This window comes from Crinia signifera, chromosome 8 (assembly GCF_055691185.1).
Source record: "Crinia signifera chromosome 8, ASM5569118v1, whole genome shotgun sequence".
Classification (NCBI taxonomy): Eukaryota; Metazoa; Chordata; class Amphibia; order Anura; family Myobatrachidae; genus Crinia; species Crinia signifera.
In genome coordinates, this window is record NC_139224.1 from 89,386,356 (window position 1) to 89,409,328 (window position 22,973).

At 39.6% G+C, this 22,973-nt stretch overlaps 20 non-coding genes and 30 pseudogenes across 20 annotated transcripts; all 50 read right to left on the reverse strand.

The window, feature by feature from the left end:
- Positions 1-49: 49 nt before the first annotated feature.
- On the reverse strand, positions 50-168 carry LOC146028206 (5S ribosomal RNA; annotated as a pseudogene).
- Positions 169-512: 344 nt separating this feature from the next.
- Positions 513-631, reverse strand: LOC146034313 (5S ribosomal RNA). Its single transcript, XR_014459719.1, has one exon. It is a non-coding gene; the product is annotated as a 5S ribosomal RNA (ribosomal RNA).
- A 346-nt stretch (positions 632-977) lies between these two features.
- Positions 978-1,096, reverse strand: LOC146027976 (5S ribosomal RNA; annotated as a pseudogene).
- A 345-nt stretch (positions 1,097-1,441) lies between these two features.
- On the reverse strand, positions 1,442-1,560 carry LOC146033281 (5S ribosomal RNA). Its single transcript, XR_014458691.1, has one exon. It is a non-coding gene; the product is annotated as a 5S ribosomal RNA (ribosomal RNA).
- Positions 1,561-1,905: 345 nt separating this feature from the next.
- Positions 1,906-2,024, reverse strand: LOC146027978 (5S ribosomal RNA; annotated as a pseudogene).
- A 345-nt stretch (positions 2,025-2,369) lies between these two features.
- LOC146035170 (5S ribosomal RNA) lies at positions 2,370-2,488 on the reverse strand. Its single transcript, XR_014460574.1, has one exon. It is a non-coding gene; the product is annotated as a 5S ribosomal RNA (ribosomal RNA).
- A 344-nt stretch (positions 2,489-2,832) lies between these two features.
- On the reverse strand, positions 2,833-2,951 carry LOC146027427 (5S ribosomal RNA). The gene has a single exon (XR_014454828.1). It is a non-coding gene; the product is annotated as a 5S ribosomal RNA (ribosomal RNA).
- A 345-nt stretch (positions 2,952-3,296) lies between these two features.
- Positions 3,297-3,415, reverse strand: LOC146035137 (5S ribosomal RNA). Its single transcript, XR_014460541.1, has one exon. It is a non-coding gene; the product is annotated as a 5S ribosomal RNA (ribosomal RNA).
- Positions 3,416-3,759: 344 nt separating this feature from the next.
- On the reverse strand, positions 3,760-3,878 carry LOC146028462 (5S ribosomal RNA; annotated as a pseudogene).
- A 345-nt stretch (positions 3,879-4,223) lies between these two features.
- On the reverse strand, positions 4,224-4,342 carry LOC146027960 (5S ribosomal RNA; annotated as a pseudogene).
- Positions 4,343-4,687: 345 nt separating this feature from the next.
- LOC146028186 (5S ribosomal RNA) lies at positions 4,688-4,806 on the reverse strand (annotated as a pseudogene).
- A 344-nt stretch (positions 4,807-5,150) lies between these two features.
- Positions 5,151-5,269, reverse strand: LOC146029572 (5S ribosomal RNA; annotated as a pseudogene).
- Positions 5,270-5,613: 344 nt separating this feature from the next.
- Positions 5,614-5,732, reverse strand: LOC146034760 (5S ribosomal RNA). Its single transcript, XR_014460164.1, has one exon. It is a non-coding gene; the product is annotated as a 5S ribosomal RNA (ribosomal RNA).
- A 345-nt stretch (positions 5,733-6,077) lies between these two features.
- Positions 6,078-6,196, reverse strand: LOC146034826 (5S ribosomal RNA). The gene has a single exon (XR_014460230.1). It is a non-coding gene; the product is annotated as a 5S ribosomal RNA (ribosomal RNA).
- A 344-nt stretch (positions 6,197-6,540) lies between these two features.
- LOC146027428 (5S ribosomal RNA) lies at positions 6,541-6,659 on the reverse strand. The gene has a single exon (XR_014454829.1). It is a non-coding gene; the product is annotated as a 5S ribosomal RNA (ribosomal RNA).
- A 345-nt stretch (positions 6,660-7,004) lies between these two features.
- On the reverse strand, positions 7,005-7,123 carry LOC146028555 (5S ribosomal RNA; annotated as a pseudogene).
- A 345-nt stretch (positions 7,124-7,468) lies between these two features.
- Positions 7,469-7,587, reverse strand: LOC146028888 (5S ribosomal RNA; annotated as a pseudogene).
- A 345-nt stretch (positions 7,588-7,932) lies between these two features.
- On the reverse strand, positions 7,933-8,051 carry LOC146027885 (5S ribosomal RNA; annotated as a pseudogene).
- A 344-nt stretch (positions 8,052-8,395) lies between these two features.
- On the reverse strand, positions 8,396-8,515 carry LOC146029149 (5S ribosomal RNA; annotated as a pseudogene).
- A 342-nt stretch (positions 8,516-8,857) lies between these two features.
- On the reverse strand, positions 8,858-8,976 carry LOC146028399 (5S ribosomal RNA; annotated as a pseudogene).
- A 344-nt stretch (positions 8,977-9,320) lies between these two features.
- LOC146033994 (5S ribosomal RNA) lies at positions 9,321-9,439 on the reverse strand. The gene has a single exon (XR_014459402.1). It is a non-coding gene; the product is annotated as a 5S ribosomal RNA (ribosomal RNA).
- A 345-nt stretch (positions 9,440-9,784) lies between these two features.
- On the reverse strand, positions 9,785-9,903 carry LOC146027962 (5S ribosomal RNA; annotated as a pseudogene).
- Positions 9,904-10,248: 345 nt separating this feature from the next.
- LOC146028884 (5S ribosomal RNA) lies at positions 10,249-10,367 on the reverse strand (annotated as a pseudogene).
- Positions 10,368-10,711: 344 nt separating this feature from the next.
- On the reverse strand, positions 10,712-10,830 carry LOC146028745 (5S ribosomal RNA; annotated as a pseudogene).
- Positions 10,831-11,175: 345 nt separating this feature from the next.
- On the reverse strand, positions 11,176-11,294 carry LOC146033927 (5S ribosomal RNA). Its single transcript, XR_014459335.1, has one exon. It is a non-coding gene; the product is annotated as a 5S ribosomal RNA (ribosomal RNA).
- Positions 11,295-11,639: 345 nt separating this feature from the next.
- LOC146027469 (5S ribosomal RNA) lies at positions 11,640-11,758 on the reverse strand. Its single transcript, XR_014454869.1, has one exon. It is a non-coding gene; the product is annotated as a 5S ribosomal RNA (ribosomal RNA).
- A 344-nt stretch (positions 11,759-12,102) lies between these two features.
- LOC146033457 (5S ribosomal RNA) lies at positions 12,103-12,221 on the reverse strand. The gene has a single exon (XR_014458866.1). It is a non-coding gene; the product is annotated as a 5S ribosomal RNA (ribosomal RNA).
- A 346-nt stretch (positions 12,222-12,567) lies between these two features.
- LOC146027780 (5S ribosomal RNA) lies at positions 12,568-12,686 on the reverse strand (annotated as a pseudogene).
- Positions 12,687-13,030: 344 nt separating this feature from the next.
- LOC146029205 (5S ribosomal RNA) lies at positions 13,031-13,149 on the reverse strand (annotated as a pseudogene).
- Positions 13,150-13,494: 345 nt separating this feature from the next.
- LOC146027963 (5S ribosomal RNA) lies at positions 13,495-13,613 on the reverse strand (annotated as a pseudogene).
- Positions 13,614-13,958: 345 nt separating this feature from the next.
- LOC146028153 (5S ribosomal RNA) lies at positions 13,959-14,077 on the reverse strand (annotated as a pseudogene).
- Positions 14,078-14,421: 344 nt separating this feature from the next.
- LOC146029150 (5S ribosomal RNA) lies at positions 14,422-14,541 on the reverse strand (annotated as a pseudogene).
- A 342-nt stretch (positions 14,542-14,883) lies between these two features.
- On the reverse strand, positions 14,884-15,002 carry LOC146028401 (5S ribosomal RNA; annotated as a pseudogene).
- A 344-nt stretch (positions 15,003-15,346) lies between these two features.
- LOC146032634 (5S ribosomal RNA) lies at positions 15,347-15,465 on the reverse strand. The gene has a single exon (XR_014458060.1). It is a non-coding gene; the product is annotated as a 5S ribosomal RNA (ribosomal RNA).
- A 345-nt stretch (positions 15,466-15,810) lies between these two features.
- Positions 15,811-15,929, reverse strand: LOC146027965 (5S ribosomal RNA; annotated as a pseudogene).
- A 345-nt stretch (positions 15,930-16,274) lies between these two features.
- Positions 16,275-16,393, reverse strand: LOC146028510 (5S ribosomal RNA; annotated as a pseudogene).
- A 344-nt stretch (positions 16,394-16,737) lies between these two features.
- On the reverse strand, positions 16,738-16,856 carry LOC146028746 (5S ribosomal RNA; annotated as a pseudogene).
- A 345-nt stretch (positions 16,857-17,201) lies between these two features.
- On the reverse strand, positions 17,202-17,320 carry LOC146033928 (5S ribosomal RNA). Its single transcript, XR_014459336.1, has one exon. It is a non-coding gene; the product is annotated as a 5S ribosomal RNA (ribosomal RNA).
- Positions 17,321-17,665: 345 nt separating this feature from the next.
- LOC146027364 (5S ribosomal RNA) lies at positions 17,666-17,784 on the reverse strand. Its single transcript, XR_014454768.1, has one exon. It is a non-coding gene; the product is annotated as a 5S ribosomal RNA (ribosomal RNA).
- A 344-nt stretch (positions 17,785-18,128) lies between these two features.
- Positions 18,129-18,247, reverse strand: LOC146033458 (5S ribosomal RNA). Its single transcript, XR_014458867.1, has one exon. It is a non-coding gene; the product is annotated as a 5S ribosomal RNA (ribosomal RNA).
- A 346-nt stretch (positions 18,248-18,593) lies between these two features.
- On the reverse strand, positions 18,594-18,712 carry LOC146028494 (5S ribosomal RNA; annotated as a pseudogene).
- A 344-nt stretch (positions 18,713-19,056) lies between these two features.
- Positions 19,057-19,175, reverse strand: LOC146027430 (5S ribosomal RNA). The gene has a single exon (XR_014454831.1). It is a non-coding gene; the product is annotated as a 5S ribosomal RNA (ribosomal RNA).
- A 345-nt stretch (positions 19,176-19,520) lies between these two features.
- LOC146027810 (5S ribosomal RNA) lies at positions 19,521-19,639 on the reverse strand (annotated as a pseudogene).
- A 345-nt stretch (positions 19,640-19,984) lies between these two features.
- On the reverse strand, positions 19,985-20,103 carry LOC146028574 (5S ribosomal RNA; annotated as a pseudogene).
- Positions 20,104-20,448: 345 nt separating this feature from the next.
- LOC146034796 (5S ribosomal RNA) lies at positions 20,449-20,567 on the reverse strand. Its single transcript, XR_014460200.1, has one exon. It is a non-coding gene; the product is annotated as a 5S ribosomal RNA (ribosomal RNA).
- A 344-nt stretch (positions 20,568-20,911) lies between these two features.
- LOC146027431 (5S ribosomal RNA) lies at positions 20,912-21,030 on the reverse strand. The gene has a single exon (XR_014454832.1). It is a non-coding gene; the product is annotated as a 5S ribosomal RNA (ribosomal RNA).
- Positions 21,031-21,375: 345 nt separating this feature from the next.
- LOC146028405 (5S ribosomal RNA) lies at positions 21,376-21,494 on the reverse strand (annotated as a pseudogene).
- A 345-nt stretch (positions 21,495-21,839) lies between these two features.
- On the reverse strand, positions 21,840-21,958 carry LOC146027989 (5S ribosomal RNA; annotated as a pseudogene).
- A 344-nt stretch (positions 21,959-22,302) lies between these two features.
- On the reverse strand, positions 22,303-22,421 carry LOC146029044 (5S ribosomal RNA; annotated as a pseudogene).
- Positions 22,422-22,766: 345 nt separating this feature from the next.
- LOC146034827 (5S ribosomal RNA) lies at positions 22,767-22,885 on the reverse strand. The gene has a single exon (XR_014460231.1). It is a non-coding gene; the product is annotated as a 5S ribosomal RNA (ribosomal RNA).
- Between the last annotated feature and the right edge of the window lie 88 nt (positions 22,886-22,973).

The following is a 22,973-nucleotide window of genomic DNA, read 5'->3' on the forward strand; positions in this document are numbered from 1 at the left end:
CCAATTTAAATAGCTAGAGAATAAAAACAATTTGCTAGTAATGTGAAAAAACCTACAGCACCTGGTGTTCCCATGTGGTCTCCCACCCAAGTACTAACCAGGCCCAACACTGCTTAGCTTCCAAGATCAGACAATATTGGGCCTATCCAATGTGGTATGGCTGTAGGTGAAATACAGGCACTTTTTTGCCCTCTTCTACTTCTATTACCAGGTAAGCTAATAAAAATTTTCCTAAATATATTGGCTTACTGAAAAAAATCATGTGTTGGTAATGTAAAAAGACCTACAGGACATGATATTAGCAGGGGGTCTTAAATTAAACTACTAAAGAGGCTCAACACTGTTTAGCTGCCAAAAGCAGTTGGAATTGGCCCTAAACAGTGTGGTAAGTCTTTAGGTGATGGCTATTGTGTCTGTTTGACCTCTTCCAAATGTCTGTGCTGGCAATAAAAAGAAAAAGTTTCCAATTTAAATAGCTAGAGAATAAAAACAATTTGCCAGTAATGTGAAAAAACCTACAGCACCTGGTGTTCCGATGTGGTCTCCCACCCAAGTACTAACCAGGCCCAACACTGCTTAGGTTCCAAGATCAGGCGAGATTGGGCCTATCCAATGTGGTATGGCTGTAGGTGAGATAAAGGCACTTTTTTGCCCTCTTCTACTTCTATCACCAGGTAAGCTAATAAAAAAGTTTCCTAACTGTATTGGCTTACTGAAAAAAAATCATGTGTTGGTAATGTAAAAAGACCTACAGGACATCATATTAGCAGGGGGTCTTAAATTAAACTACTAAAGAGGCTCAACACTGTTTAGCTGCCAAAAGCAGTTGGAATTGGGCCTAAACAGTGTGGTAAGTCTTTAGGTGATGGCTATTGTGTCTGTTTGACCTCTTCCAAATGTTTGTGCTGGCAATAAAAAGAAAAAGTTTCCAATTTAAATAGCTAGAGAATAAAAACAATTTGCCAGTAATGTGAAAAAACCTACAGCACCTGGTGTTACCATGTGGTCTCCCACCCAAGTACTAACCAGGCCCAACACTGCTTAGCTTCCAAGATCAGGCGAGATTGGGCCTATCCAATGTGGTATGGCTGTAGGTGAGATAAATGCACTTTTTTGCCCTCTTCTACTTCTATCACCAGGTAAGCTAATAAAAAAGTTTCCTAACTGTATTGGCTTACTGAAAAAAATCATGTGTTGGTAATGTAAAAAGACCTACAGGACATGATATTAGCAGGGGGTCTTAAATTTAACTACTAAAGAGGCTCAACACTGTTTAGCTGCCAAAAGCATTTGGAATTGGGCCTAAACAATGTGGTAAGTCTTTAGGTGATGGCTATTGTGTCTGTTTGACCTCTTCCAAATGTCTGTACTGGCAATAGAAAGAAAAAGTTTCCAATTTAAATAGCTAGAGAATAAAAACAATTTGCAAGTAATGTGAAAAAACCTACAGCACCTGGTGTTCCCATGTGGTCTCCCACCCAAGTACTAACCAGGCCCAACACTGCTTAGCTTCCAAGATCAGACGAGATTGGGCCTATCCAATGTGGTATGGCTGTAGGCGAGATAAAGGCACTTTTTTGCCCTCTTCTACTTCTATCACCAGGTAAGCTAATACAAAAGTTTCCTAACTGTATTGGCTTACTGAAAAAAATCATGTGTTGGTAATGTAAAAAGACCTACAGGACATGATATTAGCAGGGGGTCTTAAATTAAACTACTAAAGAGGCTCAACACTGTTTAGCTGCCAAAAGCAGTTGGAATTGGCCCTAAACAGTGTGGTAAGTCTTTAGGTGATGTCTATTGTGTCTGTTTGACCTCTTCCAAATGTCTGTGCTGGCAATAAAAAGAAAAAGTTTCCAATTTAAATAGCTAGAGAATAAAAACAATTTGCCAGTAATGTGAAAAAACCTACAGCACCTGGTGTTACCATGTGGTCTCCCACCCAAGTACTAACCAGGCCCAACACTGCTTAGCTTCCAAGATCAGGCGAGATTGGGCCTATCCAATGTGGTATGGCTGTAGGTGAGATAAATGCACTTTTTTGCCCTCTTCTACTTCTATCACCAGGTAAGCTAATAAAAAAGTTTCCTAACTGTATTGGCTTACTGAAAAAAATCATGTGTTGGTAATGTAAAAAGACCTACTGGACATCATATTAGCAGGGGGTCTTAAATTAAACTACTAAAGAGGCTCAACACTGTTTAGCTGCCAAAAGCAGTTGGAATTGGGCCTAAACAGTGTGGTGAGTCTTTAGGTGATGGCTATTGTGTCTGTTTGACCTCTTCCAAATGTCTGTGCTGGCAATAAAAAGAAAAAGTTTCCAATTTAAATAGCTAGAGAATAAAAACAATTTGCCAGTAATGTGAAAAGACCTAGAGCACCTGGTGTTCCCATGTGGTCTCCCAACCAAGTACTAACCAGGCCCAACACTGCTTAGCTTCCAAGATCAGACGAGATTGGGACTATCCAATGTGGTATGGCTGTAGGTGAAATACAGGCACTTTTTTGCCCTCTTCTACTTCTATCACCAGGTAAGCTAATAAAAATTTTCCTAAATATATTGGCTTACTGAAAAAAATCATGTGTTGGTAATGTAAAAAGACCTACAGGACATGATATTAGCAGGGGGTCTTAAATTAAACTACTAAAGAGGCTCAACACTGTTTAGCTGCCAAAAGCAGTTGGAATTGGGCCTAAACAGTGTGGTTTGTCTTTAGGTGATGGCTATTGTGTCTGTTTGACCTCTTCCAAATGTCTGTGCTGGCAATAAAAAGAAAAAGTTTCCAATTTAAATAGCTAGAGAATAAAAACAATTTGCCAGTAATGTGAAAAAACCTACAGCACCTGGTGTTCCGATGTGGTCTCCCACCCAAGTACTAACCAGGCCCAACACTGCTTAGCTTCCAAGATCAGGCGAGATTGGGCCTATCCAATGTGGTATGGCTGTAGGTGAGATAAAGGCACTTTTTTGCCCTCTTCTACTTCTATCACCAGGTAAGCTAATAAAAAAGTTTCCTAACTGTATTGGCTTACTGTAAAAAATCATGTGTTGGTAATGTAAAAAGACCTACAGGACATGATATTAGCAGGGGTTCTTAAATTAAACTACTAAAGAGGCTCAACACTGTTTAGCTGCAAAAAGCAGTTGGAATTGGCCCTAAACAGTGTGGTAAGTCTTTAGGTGATGGCTATTGTGTCTGTTTGACCTCTTCCAAATGTCTGTGCTGGCAATAAAAAGAAAAAGTTTCCAATTTAAATAGCTAGAGAATAAAAACAATTTGCCAGTAATGTGAAAAGACCTAGAGCACCTGGTGTTCCCATGTGGTCTCCCAACCAAGTACTAACCAGGCCCAACACTGCTTAGCTTCCAAGATCAGACGAGATTGGGCCTATCCAATGTGGTATGGCTGTAGGTGAAATACAGGCACTTTTTTGCCCTCTTCTACTTCTATCACCAGGTAAGCTAATAAAAATTTTCCTAAATATATTGGCTTACTGAAAAAAATCATGTGTTGGTAATGTAAAAAGACCTACAGGACATGATATTAGCAGGGGGTCTTAAATTAAACTACTTAAGAGGCTCAACACTGTTTAGCTGCCAAAAGCAGTTGGAATTGGGCCTAAACAGTGTGGTAAGTCTTTAGGTGATGGCTATTGTGTCTGTTTGACCTCTTCCAAATGTCTGTGCTGGCAATAAAAAGAAAAAGTTTACAATTTAAATAGCTAGAGAATAAAAACAATTTGCCAGTAATGTGAAAAAACCTACAGCACCTGGTGTTCCGATATGGTCTCCCACCCAAGTACTAACCAGGCCCAACACTGCTTAGCTTCCAAGATCAGTCAAGATTGGGCCTATCCAATGTGGTATGGCTGTAGGTGAGATAAAGGCACTTTTTTGCCCTCTTCTACTTCTATCACCAGGTAAGCTAATAAAAAAGTTTCCTAACTGTATTGGCTTACTGAAAAAAATCATGTGTTGGTAATGTAAAAAGACCTACAGGACATGATATTAGCAGGGGGTCTTAAATTAAACTACTAAAGAGGCTCAACACTGTTTAGCTGCCAAAAGCAGTTGGAATTGGCCCTAAACAGTGTGGTAAGTCTTTAGGTGATGGCTATTGTGTCTGTTTGACCTCTTCAAAATGTCTGTGCTGGCAATAAAAAGAAAAAGTTTCCAATTCAAATAGCTAGAGAATAAAAACAATTTTCCAGTAATGTGAAAAGACCTAGAGCACCTGGTGTTCCCATGTGGTCTCCCACCCAAGTACTAACCAGGCCCAACACTGCTTAGCTTCCAAGATCAGGCGAGATTGGGCCTATCCAATGTGGTATGGCTGTAGGTGATATAAAGGCACTTTTTTGCCCTCTTCTACTTCTATCACCAGGTAAGCTAATAAAAACGTTTCCTAACTGTATTGGCTTACTGAAAAAAATCATGTGTTGGTAATGTAAATAGACCTACAGGACATGATATTAGCAGGGGGTCTTAAATTAAACTACTAAAGAGGCTCAACACTGTTTAGCTGCCAAAAGCATTTGGAATTGGGCCTAAACAGTGTGGTAAGTCTTTAGGTGATGGCTATTGTGTCTGTTTGACCTCTTCCAAATGTCTGTACTGGCAATAGAAAGAAAAAGTTTCCAATTTAAATAGCTAGAGAATAAAAACAATTTGCCAGTAATGTGAAAAAACCTACAGCACCTGGTGTTCCCATGTGGTCTCCCACTCAAGTACTAACCAGGCCCAACACTGCTTAGCTTCCAAGATCAGACGAGATTGGGCCTATCCAATGTTATATGGCTGTAGGTGAGATACAGGCACTTTTTTGCCCTCTTCTACTTCTATCACCAGGTAAGCTAATAAAAAAGTTTCCTAACTGTATTGGCTTACTGAAAAAAATCATGTGTTGGTAATGTAAAAAGACCTACAGGACATTGTATTAGCAGGGGGTCTTAAATTAAACTACTAAAGAGACTCAACACTGTTTAGCTGCCAAAAGCAGTTGGAATTGGGCCTAAACAGTGTGCTAAGTCTTAGGTGATGGCTATTGTGTCTGTTTGACCTCTTCCAAATGTCAGTGCTGGCAATAAAAAGAAAAAGTTTCCAATTTAAATAGCTAGAGAATAAAAACAATTTGACAGTAATGTGAAAAGAACTAGAGCACCTGGTGTTCCCATGTGGTCTCCCACCCAAGTACTAACCAGGCCCAACACTGCTAAGATTCCAAAATCAGACGAAATTGGACCTATCCAATGTGGTATGGCTGCAGGTGAAATACAGGCACTTTTTTGCCCTCTTCTACTTCTATCACCAGGTAAGCTAATAAAAATTTTCCTAACTATATTGGCTTACTGAAAAAAATCATGTGTTGGTAATGTAAAAAGACCTACAGGACATGATATTAGCAGGGGGTCTTAAATTAAACTACTAAAGAGGCTCAACACTGTTTAGCTGCCAAAAGCAGTTGGAATTGGGCCTAAACAGTGTGGTAAGTCTTTAGGTGATGGCTATTGTGTCTGTTTGACCTCTTCCAAATGTCTGTGCTGGCAATAAAAATAAAAAGTTTCCAATTTAAATAGCTAGAGAATAAAAACAATTTGCAAGTAATGTGAAAAAACCTACAGCACCTGGTGTTCCCATGTGGTCTCCCACCCAAGTACTAACCAGGACCAACACTGCTTAGCTTCCAAGATCAGACGAGATTGGGCCTATCCAATGTGGTATGGCTGTAGGCAAGATAAAGGAACTTTTTTGCCCTCTTCTACTTCTATCACCAGGTAAGCTAATACAAAAGTTTCCTAACTGTATTGGCTTACTGAAAAAAATCATGTGTTGGTAATGTAAAAAGACCTACAGGACATGATATTAGCAGGGGGTCTTAAATTAAACTACTAAAGAGGCTCAACACTGTTTAGCTGCCAAAAGCAGTTGGAATTGGCCCTAAGCAGTGTGGTAAGTCTTTAGGTGATGGCTATTGTGTCTGTTTGACCTCTTCCAAATGTCTGTGCTGGCAATAAAAAGAAAAAGTTTCCAATTTAAATAGCTAGAGAATAAAAACAATTTGCCAGTAATGTGAAAAGACCTAGAGCACCTGGTGTTCCCATGTGGTCTCCCACCCAAGTACTAACCAGGCCCAACACTGCTTAGCTTCCAAGATCAGACGAGATTGGGCCTATCCAATGTGGTATGGCTGTAGGTGAAATACAGGCACTTTTTTGCCCTCTTCTACTTCTATCACCAGGTAAGCTAATAAAAATTTTCCTAAATATATTGGCTTACTGAAAAAAATCATGTGTTGGTAATGTAAAAAGACCTACAGGACATGATATTAGCAGGGGGTCTTAAATTAAACTACTAAAGAGGCTCAACACTGTTTAGCTGCCAAAAGCAGTTGGAATTGGGCCTAAACAGTGTGGTAAGTCTTTAGGTGATGGCTATTGTGTCTGTTTGACCTCTTCCAAATGTCTGTGCTGGCAATAAAAATAAAAAGTTTCCAATTTAAATAGCTAGAGAATAAAAACAATTTGCCAGTAATGTGAAAAAACCTACAGCACCTGGTGTTCCGATGTGGTCTCCCACCCAAGTACTAACCAGGCCCAACACTGCTTAGCTTCCAAGATCAGGCGAGATTGGGCCTATCCAATGTGGTATGGCTGTAGGTGAGATAAAGGCACTTTTTTTCCCTCTTCTACTTCTATCACCAGGTAAGCTAATAAAAAAGTTTCCTAACTGTATTGGCTTACTGAAAAAAATCATGTGTTGGTAATGTAAAAAGACCTACAGGACATGATATTAGCAGGGGGTCTTAAATTAAACTACTAAAGAGGCTCAACACTGTTTAGCTGCCAAAAGCAGTTGGAATTGGGCCTAAACAGTGTGGTAAGTCTTTAGGTGATGGCTACTGTGTCTGTTTGACCTCTTCCAAATGTCTGTGCTGGCAATAAAAATAAAAAGTTTCCAATTTAAATAGCTAGAGAATAAAAACAATTTGCCAGTAATGTGAAAAAACCTACAGCACCTGGTGTTCCGATGTGGTCTCCCACCCAAGTACTAACCAGGCCCAACACTGCTTAGCTTCCAAGATCAGGCGAGATTGTGCCTATCCAATGTGGTATGGCTATAGGTGAGATAAAGGCACTTTTTTGCCCTCTTCTACTTCTATCACCAGGTAAGCTAATAAAAAAGTTTCCTAACTGTATTGGCTTACTGAAAAAAATCATGTGTTGGTAATGTAAAAAGACCTACAGGACATGATATTAGCAGGGGGTCTTAAATTAAACTACTAAAGAGGCTCTACACTGTTTAGCTGCCAAAAGCATTTAGAATTGGCCCTAAACAGTGTGGTAAGTCTTTAGGTGATGGCTATTGTGTCTGTTTGACCTCTTCCAAATGTCTGTGCTGGCAATAAAAAGAAAAAGTTTCCAATTTAAATAGCTAGAGAATAAAAACAATTTGCCAGTAATGTGAAAAGACCTAGAGCACCTGGTGTTCCCATGTGGTCTCCCACCCAAGTACTAACCAGGCACAACACTGCTTAGCTTCCAAGATCAGGCGAGATTGGGCCTATCCAATGTGGTATGGCTGTAGGTGATATAAATGCACTTTTTTGCCCTCTTCTACTTCTATCACCAGGTAAGCTAATAAAAAAGTTTCCTAACTGTATTGGCTTACTGAAAAAAATCATGTGTTGGTAATGTAAAAAGACCTACAGGACATTGTATTAGCAGGGGGTCTTAAATTAAACTACTAAAGAGACTCAACACTGTTTAGCTGCCAAAAGCAGTTGAAATTGGGCCTAAACAGTGTGCTAAGTCTTTAGGTGATGGCTATTGTGTCTGTTTGACCTATTCCAAATGTCAGTGCTGGCAATAAAAAGAAAAAGTTTCCAATTTAAATAGCTAGAGAATAAAAACAATTTGCCAGTAATGTGAAAAGACCTAGAGCACCTGATGTTCCCATGTGGTCTCCCACCCAAGTACTAACCAGGCCCAACACTGCTTAGATTCCAAAATCAGACGAGATTGGGCCTATCCAATGTGGTATGGCTGTAGGTGAAATACAGGCACTTTTTTGCCCTCTTCTACTTCTATCACCAGGTAAGCTAATAAAAATTTTCCTAACTATATTGGCTTACTGAAAAAAATCATGTGTTGGTAATGTAAAAAGACCTACAGGACATCATATTAGCAGGGGGTCTTAAATTAAACTACTAAAGAGGCTCAACACTGTTTAGCTGCCAAAAGCAGTTGGAATTGGGCCTAAACAGTGTGGTAAGTCTTTAGGTGATGGCTATTGTGTCTGTTTGACCTCTTCCAAATGTCTGTGCTGGCAATAAAAAGAAAAAGTTTCCAATTTAAATAGCTAGAGAATAAAAACAATTTGCCAGTAATGTGAAAAAACCTACAGCACCTGGTATTCCCATGTGGTCTCCCACCCAAGTACTAACCAGGCCCAACACTGCTTAGCTTCCAAGATCGGACGAGGTTGGGCCTATGCAATGTGGTATGGCTAGTTGAGATACAGGCACTTTTTTGCCCTCTTCTACTTCTATCACCAGGTAAGCTAATAAAAAAGTTTCCTAACTGTATTGGCTTACTGAAAAAAATCATGTGTTGGTAATGTAAAAAGACCTACAGGACATGATATTAGCAGGGGGTCTTAAATTAAACTACTAAAGAGGCTCTACACTGTTTAGCTGCCAAAAGCAGTTGGAATTGGCCCTAAACAGTGTGGTAAGTCTTTAGGTGATGGCTATTGTGTCTGTTTGACCTCTTCCAAATGTCTGTGCTGGCAATAAAAAGAAAAAGTTTCCAATTTAAATAGCTAGAGAATAAAAACAATTTGCCAGTAATGTGAAAAGACCTAGAGCACCTGGTGTTCCCATGTGGTCTCCCACCCAAGTACTAACCAGGCCCAACACTGCTTAGATTCCAAAATCAGACAAGATTGGGCCTATCCAATGTGGTATGGCTGTAGGTGAAATACAGGCACTTTTTTGCCCTCTTCTACTTCTATCACCAGGTAAGCTAATAAAAATTTTCCTAACTATATTGGCTTACTGAAAAAAATCATGTGTTGGTAATGTAAAAAGACCTACAGGACATCATATTAGCAGGGGGTCTTAAATTAAACTACTAAAGAGGCTCAACACTGTTTAGCTGCCAAAAGCAGTTGGAATTGGGCCTAAACAGTGTGGTAAGTCTTTAGGTGATGGCTATTGTGTCTGTTTGACCTCTTCCAAATGTCTGTGCTGGCAATAAAAAGAAAAAGTTTCCAATTTAAATAGCTAGAGAATAAAAACAATTTGCCAGTAATGTGAAAAAACCTATAGCACCTGGTATTCCCATGTGGTCTCCCACCCAAGTACTAACCAGGCCCAACACTGCTTAGCTTCCAAGATCAGACGAGATTGGGCCTATCCAATGTGGTATGGCTGTAGGTGAGATACAGGCACTTTTTTGCCCTCTTCTACTTCTATCACCAGGTAAGCTAATAAAAAAGTTTCCTAACTGTATTGGCTTACTGAAAAAAATCATGTGTTGGTAATGTAAAAAGACCTACAGGACATGATATTAGCAGGGGGTCTTAAATTTAACTACTAAAGAGGCTCTACACTGTTTAGCTGCCAAAAGCAGTTGGAATTGGCCCTAAACAGTGTGGTAAGTCTTTAGGTGATGGCTATTGTGTCTGTTTGACCTCTTCCAAATGTCTGTGCTGGCAATAAAAAGAAAAAGTTTCCAATTTAAATAGCTAGAGAATAAAAACAATTTGCCAGTAATGTGAAAAGACCTAGAGCACCTGGTGTTCCCATGTGGTCTCCCACCCAAGTACTAACCAGGCCCAACACTGCTTAGCTTCCAAGATCAGGCGAGATTGGGCCTATCCAATGTGGTATGGCTGTAGGTGATATAAAGGCACTTTTTTGCCCTCTTCTACTTCTATCACCAGGTAAGCTAATAAAAAAGTTTCCTAACTGTATTGGCTTACTGAAAAAAATCATATGTTGGTAATGTAAAAAGACCTACAGGACATTGTATTAGCAGGGGGTCTTAAATTAAACTACTAAAGAGACTCAACACTGTTTAGCTGCCAAAAGCAGTTGGAATTGGGCCTAAACAGTGTGCTAAGTCTTTAGGTGATGGCTATTGTGTCTGTTTGACCTCTTCCAAATGTCAGTGCTGGCAATAAAAAGAAAAAGTTTCCAATTTAAATAGCTAGAGAATAAAAACAATTTGCCAGTAATGTGAAAAGACCTAGAGCACCTGGTGTTCCTATGTGGTCTCCCACCCAAGTACTAACCAGGCCCAACACTGCTCAGATTCCAAAATCAGACGAGATTGGGCCTATCCAATGTGGTATGGCTGTAGGTGAAATACAGGCACTTTTTTGCCCTCTTCTACTTCTATCACCAGGTAAGCTAATAAAAAATTTCCTAACTATATTGGCTTACTGAAAAAAATCATGTGTTGGTAATGTAAAAAGACCTACAGGACATCATATTAGCAGGGGGTCTTAAATTAAACTACTAAAGAGGCTCAACACTGTTTAGCTGCCAAAAGCAGTTGGAATTGGGCCTAAACAGTGTGGTAAGTCTTTAGGTGATGGCTATTGTGTCTGTTTGACCTCTTCCAAATGTCTGTGCTGGCAATAAAAAGAAAAAGTTTCCAATTTAAATAGCTAGAGAATAAAAACAATTTGCAAGTAATGTGAAAAAACCTACAGCACCTGGTGTTACCATGTGGTCTCCCACCCAAGTACTAACCAGGCCCAACACTGCTTAGCTTACAAGATCAGGCGAGATTGGGCCTATCCAATGTGGTATGGCTGTAGGTGAGATAAAGGCACTTTTTTGCCCTCTTATACTTCTATCACCAGGTAAGCTAATAAAAAAGTTTCCTAACTGTATTGGCTTACTGAAAAAAATCATGTGTTGGTAATGTAAAAAGACCTACAGGACATGATATTAGCAGGGGGTCTTAAATTAAACTACTAAAGAGGCTCTACACTGTTTTGCTGCCAAAAGCATTTGGAATTGGGCCTAAACAGTGTGGTAAGTCTTTAGGTGATGGCTATTGTGTCTGTTTCACCTCTTCCAAATGTCTGTACTGGCAATAGAAAGAAAAAGTTTCCAATTTAAATAGCTAGAGAATAAAAACAATTTGCAAGAAATGTGAAAAAACCTACAGCACCTGGTGTTCCCATGTGGTCTCCCACCCAAGTACTAACCAGGCCCAACACTGCTTAGCTTCCAAGATCAGACGAGATTGGGCCTATCCAATGTGGTATGGCTGTAGACGAGATAAAGGCACTTTTTTGCTCTCTTCTACTTCTATCACCAGGTAAGCTAATACAAAAGTTTCCTAACTGTATTGGCTTACTGAAAAAAATCATGTGTTGGTAATGTAAAAAGACCTACAGGACATGATATTAGCAGGGGGTCTTAAATTAAACTACTAAAGAGGCTCAACACTGTTTAGCTGCCAAAAGCAGTTGGAATTGGCCCTAAACAGTGTGGTAAGTCTTTAGGTGATGGCTATTTTGTCTGTTTGACCTCTTCCAAATGTCTGTGCTGGCAATAAAAAGAAAAAGTTTCCAATTTAAATAGCTAGAGAATAAAAACAATTTGCCAGTAATGTGAAAAGACCTAGAGCACCTGGTGTTCCCATGTGGTCTCCCACCCAAGTACTAACCAGGCCCAACACTGCTTAGCTTCCAAGACCAGATGAGATTGGGCCTATCCAATGTGGTATGGCTGTAGGTGAAATACAGGCACTTTTTTGCCCTCTTCTACTTCTATCAGCAGGTAAGCTAATAAAAATTTTCCTAACTATATTGGCTTACTGAAAAAAATCATGTGTTGGTAATTTAAAAAGACCTACAGGACATGATATTAGCAGGGGGTCTTAAATTAAACTACTAAAGAGGCTCAACACTGTTTAGCTGCCAAAAGCAGTTGAATTGGGCCTAAACAGTGTGGTAAGTCTTTAGGTGATGGCTATTGTGTCTGTTTGACCTCTTCCAAATGTCTGTGCTGGCAATAAAAAGAAAAATTTTCCAATTTAAATAGCTAGAGAATAAAAACAATTTGCCAGTAATGTGAAAAAAACCTACAGCACCTGGTGTTCCCAAGTGGTCTCCCACCCAAGTACTAACCAGGCCCAACACTGCTTAGCTTCCAAGATCAGATGAGATTGGGCCTATCCAATGTGGTATGGCTGTAGTTGAGATACAGGCACTTTTTTGCCCTCTTCTACTTCTATCACCAGGTAAGCTAATAAAAAAGTTTCCTAACTGTATTGGCTTACTGAAAAAAATCATGTGTTGGTAATGTAAAAAGACCTACAGGACATTATATTAGCATGGGGTCTTAAATTAAACTAATAAAGAGACTCAACACTGTTTAGCTGCCAAAAGCAGTTGGAATTGGGCCTAAACAGAGTGGTAAGACTTTAGGTGATGGCTATTGTGTCTGTTTGACCTCTTCCAAATGTCTGTGCTGGCAATAAAAAGAAAAAGTTTCCAATTTAAATAGCTAGAGAATAAAAACAATTTGCAAGTAATGTGAAAAAAACCTACAGCACCTGGTGTACCCATGTGGTCTCCCACCCAAGTACTAACCAGGCCCAACACTGCTTAGCTTCCAAGATCAGACGAGATTGGGACTATCCAATTTGGTATGGCTGTAGGTGAAATGCAGGCACTTTTTTGCCCTCTTCTACTTCTATCACCAGGTAAGCTAATAAAAATTTTCCTAACTATATTGGCTTACTGAAAAAAATCATGTGTTGGTAATGTAAAAAGACCTACAGGACATGATATTAGCAGGGGGTCTTAAATTAAACTAATAAAGAGACTCAACACTGTTTAGCTGCCAAAAGCAGTTGGAATTGGGCCTAAACAGTGTGGTAAGTCTTTAGGTGATGGCTACTGTGTCTGTTTGACCTCTTCCAAATGTCTGTGCTGGCAATAAAAATAAAAAGTTTCCAATTTAAATAGCTAGAGAATAAAAACAATTTGCCAGTAATGTGAAAAAACCTACAGCACCTGGTGTTCCGATGTGGTCTCCCACCCAAGTACTAACCAGCCCCAACACTGCTTAGCTTCCAAGATCAGGCGAGATTGTGCCTATCCAATGTGGTATGGCTGTAGGTGAGATAAAGGCACTTTTTTGCCCTCTTCTACTTCTATCACCAGGTAAGCTAATAAAAAAGTTTCCTAACTGTATTGGCTTACTGAAAAAAATCATGTGTTGGTAATGTAAAAAGACCTACAGGACATGATATTAGCAGGGGGTCTTAAATTAAACTACTAAAGAGGCTCTACACTGTTTAGCTGCCAAAAGCAGTTGGAATTGGCCCTAAACAGTGTGGTAAGTCTTTAGGTGATGGCTATTGTGTCTGTTTGACCTCTTCCAAATGTCTGTGCTGGCAATAAAAAGAAAAAGTTTCCAATTTAAATAGCTAGAGAATAAAAACAATTTGCCAGTAATGTGAAAAGACCTAGAGCACCTGGTGTTCCCATGTGGTCTCCCACCCAAGTACTAACCAGGCCCAACACTGCTTAGCTTCCAAGATCAGGCGAGATTGGGCCTATCCAATGTGGTATGGCTGTAGGTGATATAAATGCACTTTTTTGCCCTCTTCTACTTCTATCACCAGGTAAGCTAATAAAAAAGTTTCCTAACTGTATTGGCTTACTGAAAAAAATCATGTGTTGGTAATGTAAAAAGACCTACAGGACATTGTATTAGCAGGGGGTCTTAAATTAAACTACTAAAGAGACTCAACACTGTTTAGCTGCCAAAAGCAGTTGGAATTGGGCCTAAACAGTGTGCTAAGTCTTTAGGTGATGGCTATTGTGTCTGTTTGACCTATTCCAAATGTCAGTGCTGGCAATAAAAAGAAAAAGTTTCCAATTTAAATAGCTAGAGAATAAAAACAATTTGCCAGTAATGTGAAAAGACCTAGAGCACCTGATGTTCCCATGTGGTCTCCCACCCAAGTACTAACCAGGCCCAACACTGCTTATATTCCAAAATCAGACGAGATTGGGCCTATCCAATGTGGTATGGCTGTAGGTGAAATACAGGCACTTTTTTGCCCTCTTCTACTTCTATCACCAGGTAAGCTAATAAAAATTTTCCTAACTATATTGGCTTACTGAAAAAAATCATGTGTTGGTAATGTAAAAAGACCTACAGGACATCATATTAGCAGGGGGTCTTAAATTAAACTACTAAAGAGGCTCAACACTGTTTAGCTGCCAAAAGCAGTTGGAATTGGGCCTAAACAGTGTGGTAAGTCTTTAGGTGATGGCTATTGTGTCTGTTTGACCTCTTCCAAATGTCTGTGCTGGCAATAAAAAGAAAAAGTTTCCAATTTAAATAGCTAGAGAATAAAAACAATTTGCCAGTAATGTGAAAAAACCTACAGCACCTGGTATTCCCATGTGGTCTCCCACCCAAGTACTAACCAGGCCCAACACTGCTTAGCTTCCAAGATCGGACGAGGTTGGGCCTATGCAATGTGGTATGGCTAGTTGAGATACAGGCACTTTTTTGCCCTCTTCTACTTCTATCACCAGGTAAGCTAATAAAAAAGTTTCCTAACTGTATTGGCTTACTGAAAAAAATCATGTGTTGGTAATGTAAAAAGACCTACAGGACATGATATTAGCAGGGGGTCTTAAATTAAACTACTAAAGAGGCTCTACACTGTTTAGCTGCCAAAAGCAGTTGGAATTGGCCCTAAACAGTGTGGTAAGTCTTTAGGTGATGGCTATTGTGTCTGTTTGACCTCTTCCAAATGTCTGTGCTGGCAATAAAAAGAAAAAGTTTCCAATTTAAATAGCTAGAGAATAAAAACAATTTGCCAGTAATGTGAAAAGACCTAGAGCACCTGGTGTTCCCATGTGGTCTCCCACCCAAGTACTAACCAGGCCCAACACTGCTTAGATTCCAAAATCAGACAAGATTGGGCCTATCCAATGTGGTATGGCTGTAGGTGAAATACAGGCACTTTTTTGCCCTCTTCTACTTCTATCACCAGGTAAGCTAATAAAAATTTTCCTAACTATATTGGCTTACTGAAAAAAATCATGTGTTGGTAATGTAAAAAGACCTACAGGACATCATATTAGCAGGGGGTCTTAAATTAAACTACTAAAGAGGCTCAACACTGTTTAGCTGCCAAAAGCAGTTGGAATTGGGCCTAAACAGTGTGGTAAGTCTTTAGGTGATGGCTATTGTGTCTGTTTGACCTCTTCCAAATGTCTGTGCTGGCAATAAAAAGAAAAATTTTCCAATTTAAATAGCTAGAGAATAAAAACAATTTGCCAGTAATGTGAAAAAACCTACAGCACCTGGTGTTCCCAAGTGGTCTCCCACCCAAGTACTAACCAGGCCCAACACTGCTTAGCTTCCAAGATCAGACGAGATTGGGCCTATCCAATGTGGTATGGCTGTAGGTGAGATACAGGCACTTTTTTGCCCTCTTCTACTTCTATCACCAGGTAAGCTAATAAAAAAGTTTCCTAACTGTATTGGCTTACTGAAAAAAATCATGTGTTGGTAATGTAAAAAGACCTACAGGACATGATATTAGCAGGGGGTCTTAAATTTAACTACTAAAGAGGCTCTACACTGTTTAGCTGCCAAAAGCAGTTGGAATTGGCCCTAAACAGTGTGGTAAGTCTTTAGGTGATGGCTATTGTGTCTGTTTGACCTCTTCCAAATGTCTGTGCTGGCAATAAAAAGAAAAAGTTTCCATTTTAAATAGCTAGAGAATAAAAACAATTTGCCAGTAATGTGAAAAGACCTAGAGCACCTGGTGTTCCCATGTGGTCTCCCACCCAAGTACTAACCAGGCCCAACACTGCTTAGCTTCCAAGATCAGGCGAGATTGGGCCTATCCAATGTGGTATGGCTGTAGGTGATATAAAGGCACTTTTTTGCCCTCTTCTACTTCTATCACCAGGTAAGCTAATAAAAAAGTTTCCTAACTGTATTGGCTTACTGAAAAAAATCATGTGTTGGTAATGTAAAAAGACCTACAGGACATTGTATTAGCAGGGGGTCTTAAATTAAACTACTAAAGAGACTCAACACTGTTTAGCTGCCAAAAGCAGTTGGAATTGGGCCTAAACAGTGTGCTAAGTCTTTAGGTGATGGCTATTGTGTCTGTTTGACCTCTTCCAAATGTCAGTGCTGGCAATAAAAAGAAAAAGTTTCCAATTTAAATAGCTAGAGAATAAAAACAATTTGCCAGTAATGTGAAAAGACCTAGAGCACCTGGTGTTCCCATGTGGTCTCCCACCCAAGTACTAACCAGGCCCAACACTGCTCAGATTCCAAAATCAGACGAGATTGGGCCTATCCAATGTGGTATGGCTGTAGGTGAAATACAGGCACTTTTTTGCCCTCTTCTACTTCTATCACCAGGTAAGCTAATAAAAAATTTCCTAACTATATTGGCTTACTGAAAAAAATCATGTGTTGGTAATGTAAAAAGACCTACAGGACATCATATTAGCAGGGGGTCTTAAATTAAACTACTAAAGAGGCTCAACACTGTTTAGCTGCCAAAAGCAGTTGGAATTGGGCCTAAACAGTGTGGTAAGTCTTTAGGTGATGGCTATTGTGTCTGTTTGACCTCTTCCAAATGTCTGTGCTGGCAATAAAAAGAAAAAGTTTCCAATTTAAATAGCTAGAGAATAAAAACAATTTGCAAGTAATGTGAAAAAACCTACAGCACCTGGTGTTACCATGTGGTCTCCCACCCAAGTACTAACCAGGCCCAACACTGCTTAGCTTACAAGATCAGGCGAGATTGGGCCTATCCAATGTGGTATGGCTGTAGGTGAGATAAAGGCACTTTTTTGCCCTCTTATACTTCTATCACCAGGTAAGCTAATAAAAAAGTTTCCTAACTGTATTGGCTTACTGAAAAAAATCATGTGTTGGTAATGTAAAAAGACCTACAGGACATGATATTAGCAGGGGGTCTTAAATTAAACTACTAAAGAGGCTCTACACTGTTTTGCTGCCAAAAGCATTTGGAATTGGGCCTAAACAGTGTGGTAAGTCTTTAGGTGATGGCTATTGTGTCTGTTTCACCTCTTCCAAATGTCTGTACTGGCAATAGAAAGAAAAAGTTTCCAATTTAAATAGCTAGAGAATAAAAACAATTTGCAAGTAATGTGAAAAAACCTACAGCACCTGGTGTTCCCATGTGGTCTCCCACCCAAGTACTAACCAGGCCCAACACTGCTTAGCTTCCAAGATCAGACGAGATTGGGCCTATCCAATGTGGTATGGCTGTAGACGAGATAAAGGCACTTTTTTGCTCTCTTCTACTTCTATCACCAGGTAAGCTAATACAAAAGTTTCCTAACTGTATTGGCTTACTGAAAAAAATCATGTGTTGGTAATGTAAAAAGACCTACAGGACATGATATTAGCAGGGGGTCTTAAATTAAACTACTAAAGAGGCTCAACACTGTTTAGCTGCCAAAAGCAGTTGGAATTGGCCCTAAACAGTGTGGTAAGTCTTTAGGTGATGGCTATTTTGTCTGTTTGACCTCTTCCAAATGTCTGTGCTGGCAATAAAAAGAAAAAGTTTCCAATTTAAATAGCTAGAGAATAAAAACAATTTGCCAGTAATGTGAAAAGACCTAGAGCACCTGGTGTTCCTATGTGGTCTCCCACCCAAGTACTAACCAGGCCCAACACTGCTTAGCTTCCAAGATCAGATGAGATTGGGCCTATCCAATGTGGTATGGCTGTAGGTGAAATACAGGCACTTTTTTGCCCTCTTCTACTTCTATCAGCAGGTAAGCTAATAAAAATTTTCCTAACTATATTGGCTTACTGAAAAAAATCATGTGTTGGTAATGTAAAAAGACCTACAGGACATGATATTAGCAGGGGGTCTTAAATTAAACTACTAAAGAGGCTCAACACTGTTTAGCTGCCAAAAGCAGTTGGAATTGGGCCTAAACAGTGTGGTAAGTCTTTAGGTGATGGCTATTGTGTCTGTTTGACCTCTTCCAAATGTCTGTGCTGGCAATAAAAAGAAAAATTTTCCAATTTAAATAGCTAGAGAATAAAAACAATTTGCCAGTAATGTGAAAAAACCTACAGCACCTGGTGTTCCCAAGTGGTCTCCCACCCAAGTACTAACCAGGCCCAACACTGCTTAGCTTCCAAGATCAGATGAGATTGGGCCTATCCAATGTGGTATGGCTGTAGTTGAGATACAGGCACTTTTTTGCCCTCTTCTACTTCTATCACCAGGTAAGCTAATAAAAAAGTTTCCTAACTGTATTGGCTTACTGAAAAAAATCATGTGTTGGTAATGTAAAAAGACCTACAGGACATTATATTAGCATGGGGTCTTAAATTAAACTAATAAAGAGACTCAACACTGTTTAGCTGCCAAAAGCAGTTGGAATTGGGCCTAAACAGAGTGGTAAGACTTTAGGTGATGGCTATTGTGTCTGTTTGACCTCTTCCAAATGTCTGTGCTGGCAATAAAAAGAAAAAGTTTCCAATTTAAATAGCTAGAGAATAAAAACAATTTGCAAGTAATGTGAAAAAAACCTACAGCACCTGGTGTACCCATGTCGTCTCCCACCCAAGTACTAACCAGGCCCAACACTGCTTAGCTTCCAAGATCAGACGAGATTGGGACTATCCAATATGGTATGGCTGTAGGTGAAATGCAGGCACTTTTTTGCCCTCTTCTACTTCTATCACCAGGTAAGCTAATAAAAATTTTCCTAACTATATTGGCTTACTGAAAAAAATCATGTGTTGGTAATGTAAAAAGACCTACAGGACATGATATTAGCAGGGGGTCTTAAATTAAACTACTAAAGAGGCTCAACACTGTTTAGCTGCCAAAAGCAGTTGGAATTGGGCCTAAACAGTGTGGTAAGTCTTTAGGTGATGGCTATTGTGTCTGTTTGATCTCTTCCAAATGTCTGTGCTGGCAATAAAAAGAAAAAGTTTCCAATTTAAATAGCTAGAGAATAAAAACAATTTGCCAGTAATGTGAAAAAACCTACAGCACCTGGTGTTCCGATGTGGTCTCCCACCCAAGTACTAACCAGGCCCAACACTGCTTAGCTTCCAAGATCAGGCGAGATTGGGCCTATCCAATGTGGTATGGCTGTAGGTGAGATAAAGGCACTTTTTTGCCCTCTTCTTCTTCTATCACCAGGTAAGCTAATAAAAAAGTTTCCTAACTGTATTGGCTTACTGAAAAAAATCATGTGTTGGTAATGTAAAAAGACCTACAGGACATGATATTAGCAGAGGGTCTTAAATTAAACTACTAAAGAGGCTCAACACTGTTTAGCTGCCAAAAGCATTTGGAATTGGGCCTAAACAGTGTGGTAAGTCTTTAGGTGATGGCTATTGTGTCTGTTTGACCTCTTCCAAATGTCTGTACTGGCAATAGAAAGAAAAAGTTTCCAATTTAAATAGCTAGAGAATAAAAACAATTTGCCAGTAATGTGAAAAAACCTACAGCACCTGGTGTTCCCATATGGTCTCCCACCCAAGTACTAACCAGGCCCAACACTGCTTAGCTTCCAAGATCGGACGAGGTTGGGCCTATGCAATGTGGTATGGCTGTAGTTGAGATACAGGCACTTTTTTGCCCTCTTCTACTTCTATCACCAGGTAAGCTAATAAAAAAGTTTCCTAACTGTATTGGCTTACTGAAAAAAATCATGTGTTGGTAATGTAAAAAGACCTACAGGACATGATATTAGCAGGGGGTCTTAAATTAAACTACTAAAGAGGCTCTACACTGTTTAGCTGCCAAAAGCAGTTGGAATTGGCCCTAAACAGTGTGGTAAGTCTTTAGGTGATGGCTATTGTGTCTGTTTGACCTCTTCCAAATGTCTGTGCTGGCAATAAAAAGAAAAAGTTTCCAATTTAAATAGCTAGAGAATAAAAACAATTTGCCAGTAATGTGAAATGACCTAGAGCACCTGGTGTTCCCATGTGGTATCCCACCCAAGTACTAACCAGGACCAACACTGCTTAGCTTCCAAGATCAGACGAGATTGGGCCTATCCAATGTGGTATGGCTGTAGGCGAGATAAAGGCACTTTTTTGCCCTCTTCTACTTCTATCACCAGGTAAGCTAATACAAAAGTTTCCTAACTGTATTGGCTTACTGAAAAAAATCATGTGTTGGTAATGTAAAAAGACCTACAGGACATGATATTAGCAGGGGGTCTTAAATTAAACTACTAAAGAGGCTCAACACTGTTTAGCTGCCAAAAGCAGTTGGAATTGGCCCTAAGCAGTGTGGTAAGTCTTTAGGTGATGGCTATTGTGTCTGTTTGACCTCTTCCAAATGTCTGTGCTGGCAATAAAAAGAAAAAGTTTCCAATTTAAATAGCTAGAGAATAAAAACAATTTGCCAGTAATGTGAAAAGACCTAGAGCACCTGGTGTTCCCATGTGGTCTCCCACCCAAGTACTAACCAGGCCCAACACTGCTTAGCTTCCAAGATCAGACGAGATTGGGCCTATTCAATGTGGTATGGCTGTAGGTGAAATACAGGCACTTTTTTGCCCTCTTCTACTTCTATCACCAGGTAAGCTAATAAAAATTTTCCTAAATATATTGGCTTACTGAAAAAAATCATGTGTTGGTAATGTAAAAAGACCTACAGGACATGATATTAGCAGGGGGTCTTAAATTAAACTACTAAAGAGGCTCAACACTGTTTAGCTGCCAAAAGCAGTTGGAATTGGGCCTAAACAGTGTGGTAAGTCTTTAGGTGATGGCTATTGTGTCTGTTTGACCTCTTCCAAATGTCTGTGCTGGCAATAAAAATAAAAAGTTTCCAATTTAAATAGCTAGAGAATAAAAACAATTTGCCAGTAATGTGAAAAAACCTACAGCACCTGGTGTTCCGATGTGGTCTCCCACCCAAGTACTAACCAGGCCCAACACTGCTTAGCTTCCAAGATCAGGCGAGATTGGGCCTATCCAATGTGGTATGGCTGTAGGTGAGATAAAGGCACTTTTTTGCCCTCTTCTACTTCTATCACCAGGTAAGCTAATAAAAAAGTTTCTTAACTGTATTGGCTTACTGAAAAAAATCATGTGTTGGTAATGTAAAAAGACCTACAGGACATGATATTAGCAGGGGGTCTTAAATTAAACTACTAAAGAGGCTCTACACTGTTTAGCTGCCAAAAGCAGTTGGAATTGGCCCTAAACAGTGTGGTAAGTCTTTAGGTGATGGCTATTGTGTCTGTTTGACCTCTTCCAAATGTCTGTGCTGGCAATAAAAAGAAAAAGTTTCCAATTTAAATAGCTAGAGAATAAAAACAATTTGCCAGTAATGTGAAAAGACCTAGAGCACCTGGTGTTCCCATGTGGTCTCCCACCCAAGTACTAACCAGGCCCAACACTGCTTAGCTTCCAAGATCAGGCGAGATTGGGCCTATCCAATATGGTATGGCTGTAGGTGATATAAAGGCACTTTTTTGCCCTCTTCTACTTCTATCACCAGGTAAGCTAATAAAAAAGTTTCCTAACTGTATTGGCTTACTGAAAAAAATCATGTGTTGGTAATGTAAAAAGACCTACAGGACATTGTATTAGCAGGGGGTCTTAAATTAAACTACTAAAGAGACTCAACACTGTTTAGCTGCCAAAAGCAGTTGGAATTGGGCCTAAACAGTGTGCTAAGTCTTTAGGTGATGGCTATTGTGTCTGTTTGACCTCTTCCAAATGTCAGTGCTGGCAATAAAAAGAAAAAGTTTCCAATTTAAATAGCTAGAGAATAAAAACAATTAGCCAGTAATGTGAAAAGACCTAGAGCACCTGGTGTTCCCATGTGGTTTCCCACCCAAGTACTAACCAGGCCCAACACTGCTTAGATTCCAAAATCAGACGAGATTGGGCCTATCCAATGTGGTATGGCTGTAGGTGAAATACAGGCACTTTTTTGCCCTCTTCTACTTCTATCAACAGGTAAGCTAATGAAAATTTTCCTAACTATATTGGCTTACTGAAAAAAATCATGTGTTGGTAATGTAAAAAGACCTACAGGACATGATATTAGCAGGGGGTCTTAAATTAAACTACTAAAGAGGCTCTACACTGTTTAGCTGCCAAAAGCAGTTGGAATTGGCCCTAAACAGTGTGGTAAGTCTTTAGGTGATGGCTATTGTGTCTTTTTGACCTCTTCCAAATGTCTGTGCTGGCAATAAAAAGAAAAAGTTTCCAATTTAAATAGCTAGAGAATAAAAACAATTTGCCAGTAATGTGAAAAGACCTAGAGCACCTGGTGTTCCCATGTGGTCTCCCACCCAATTACTAACCAGGACCAACACTGCTTAGCTTCCAAGATCAGACGAGATTGGGCCTATCCAATGTGGTATGGCTGTAGGCGAGATAAAGGCACTTTTTTGCCCTCTTCTACTTCTATCACCAGGTAAGCTAATACAAAAGTTTCCTAACTGTATTGGCTTACTGAAAAAAATCATGTGTTGGTAATGTAAAAAGACCTACAGGACATGATATTAGCAGGGGGTCTTAAATTAAACTACTAAAGAGGCTCAACACTGTTTAGCTGCCAAAAGCAGTTGGAATTGGCCCTAAGCAGTGTGGTAAGTCTTTAGGTGATGGCTATTGTGTCTGTTTGACCTCTTCCAAATGTCTGTGCTGGCAATAAAAAGAAAAAGTTTATAATTTAAATAGCTAGAGAATAAAAACAATTTGCCAGTAATGTGAAAAGACCTAGAGCACCTGGTGTTCCCATGTGGTCTCCCACCCAAGTACTAACCAGGCCCAACACTGCTTAGCTTCCAAGATCAGACGAGATTGGGCCTATCCAATGTGGTATGGCTGTAGGTGAAATACAGGCACTTTTTTGCCCTCTTCTACTTCTATCACCAGGTAAGCTAATAAAAATTTTCCTAAATATATTGGCTTACTGAAAAA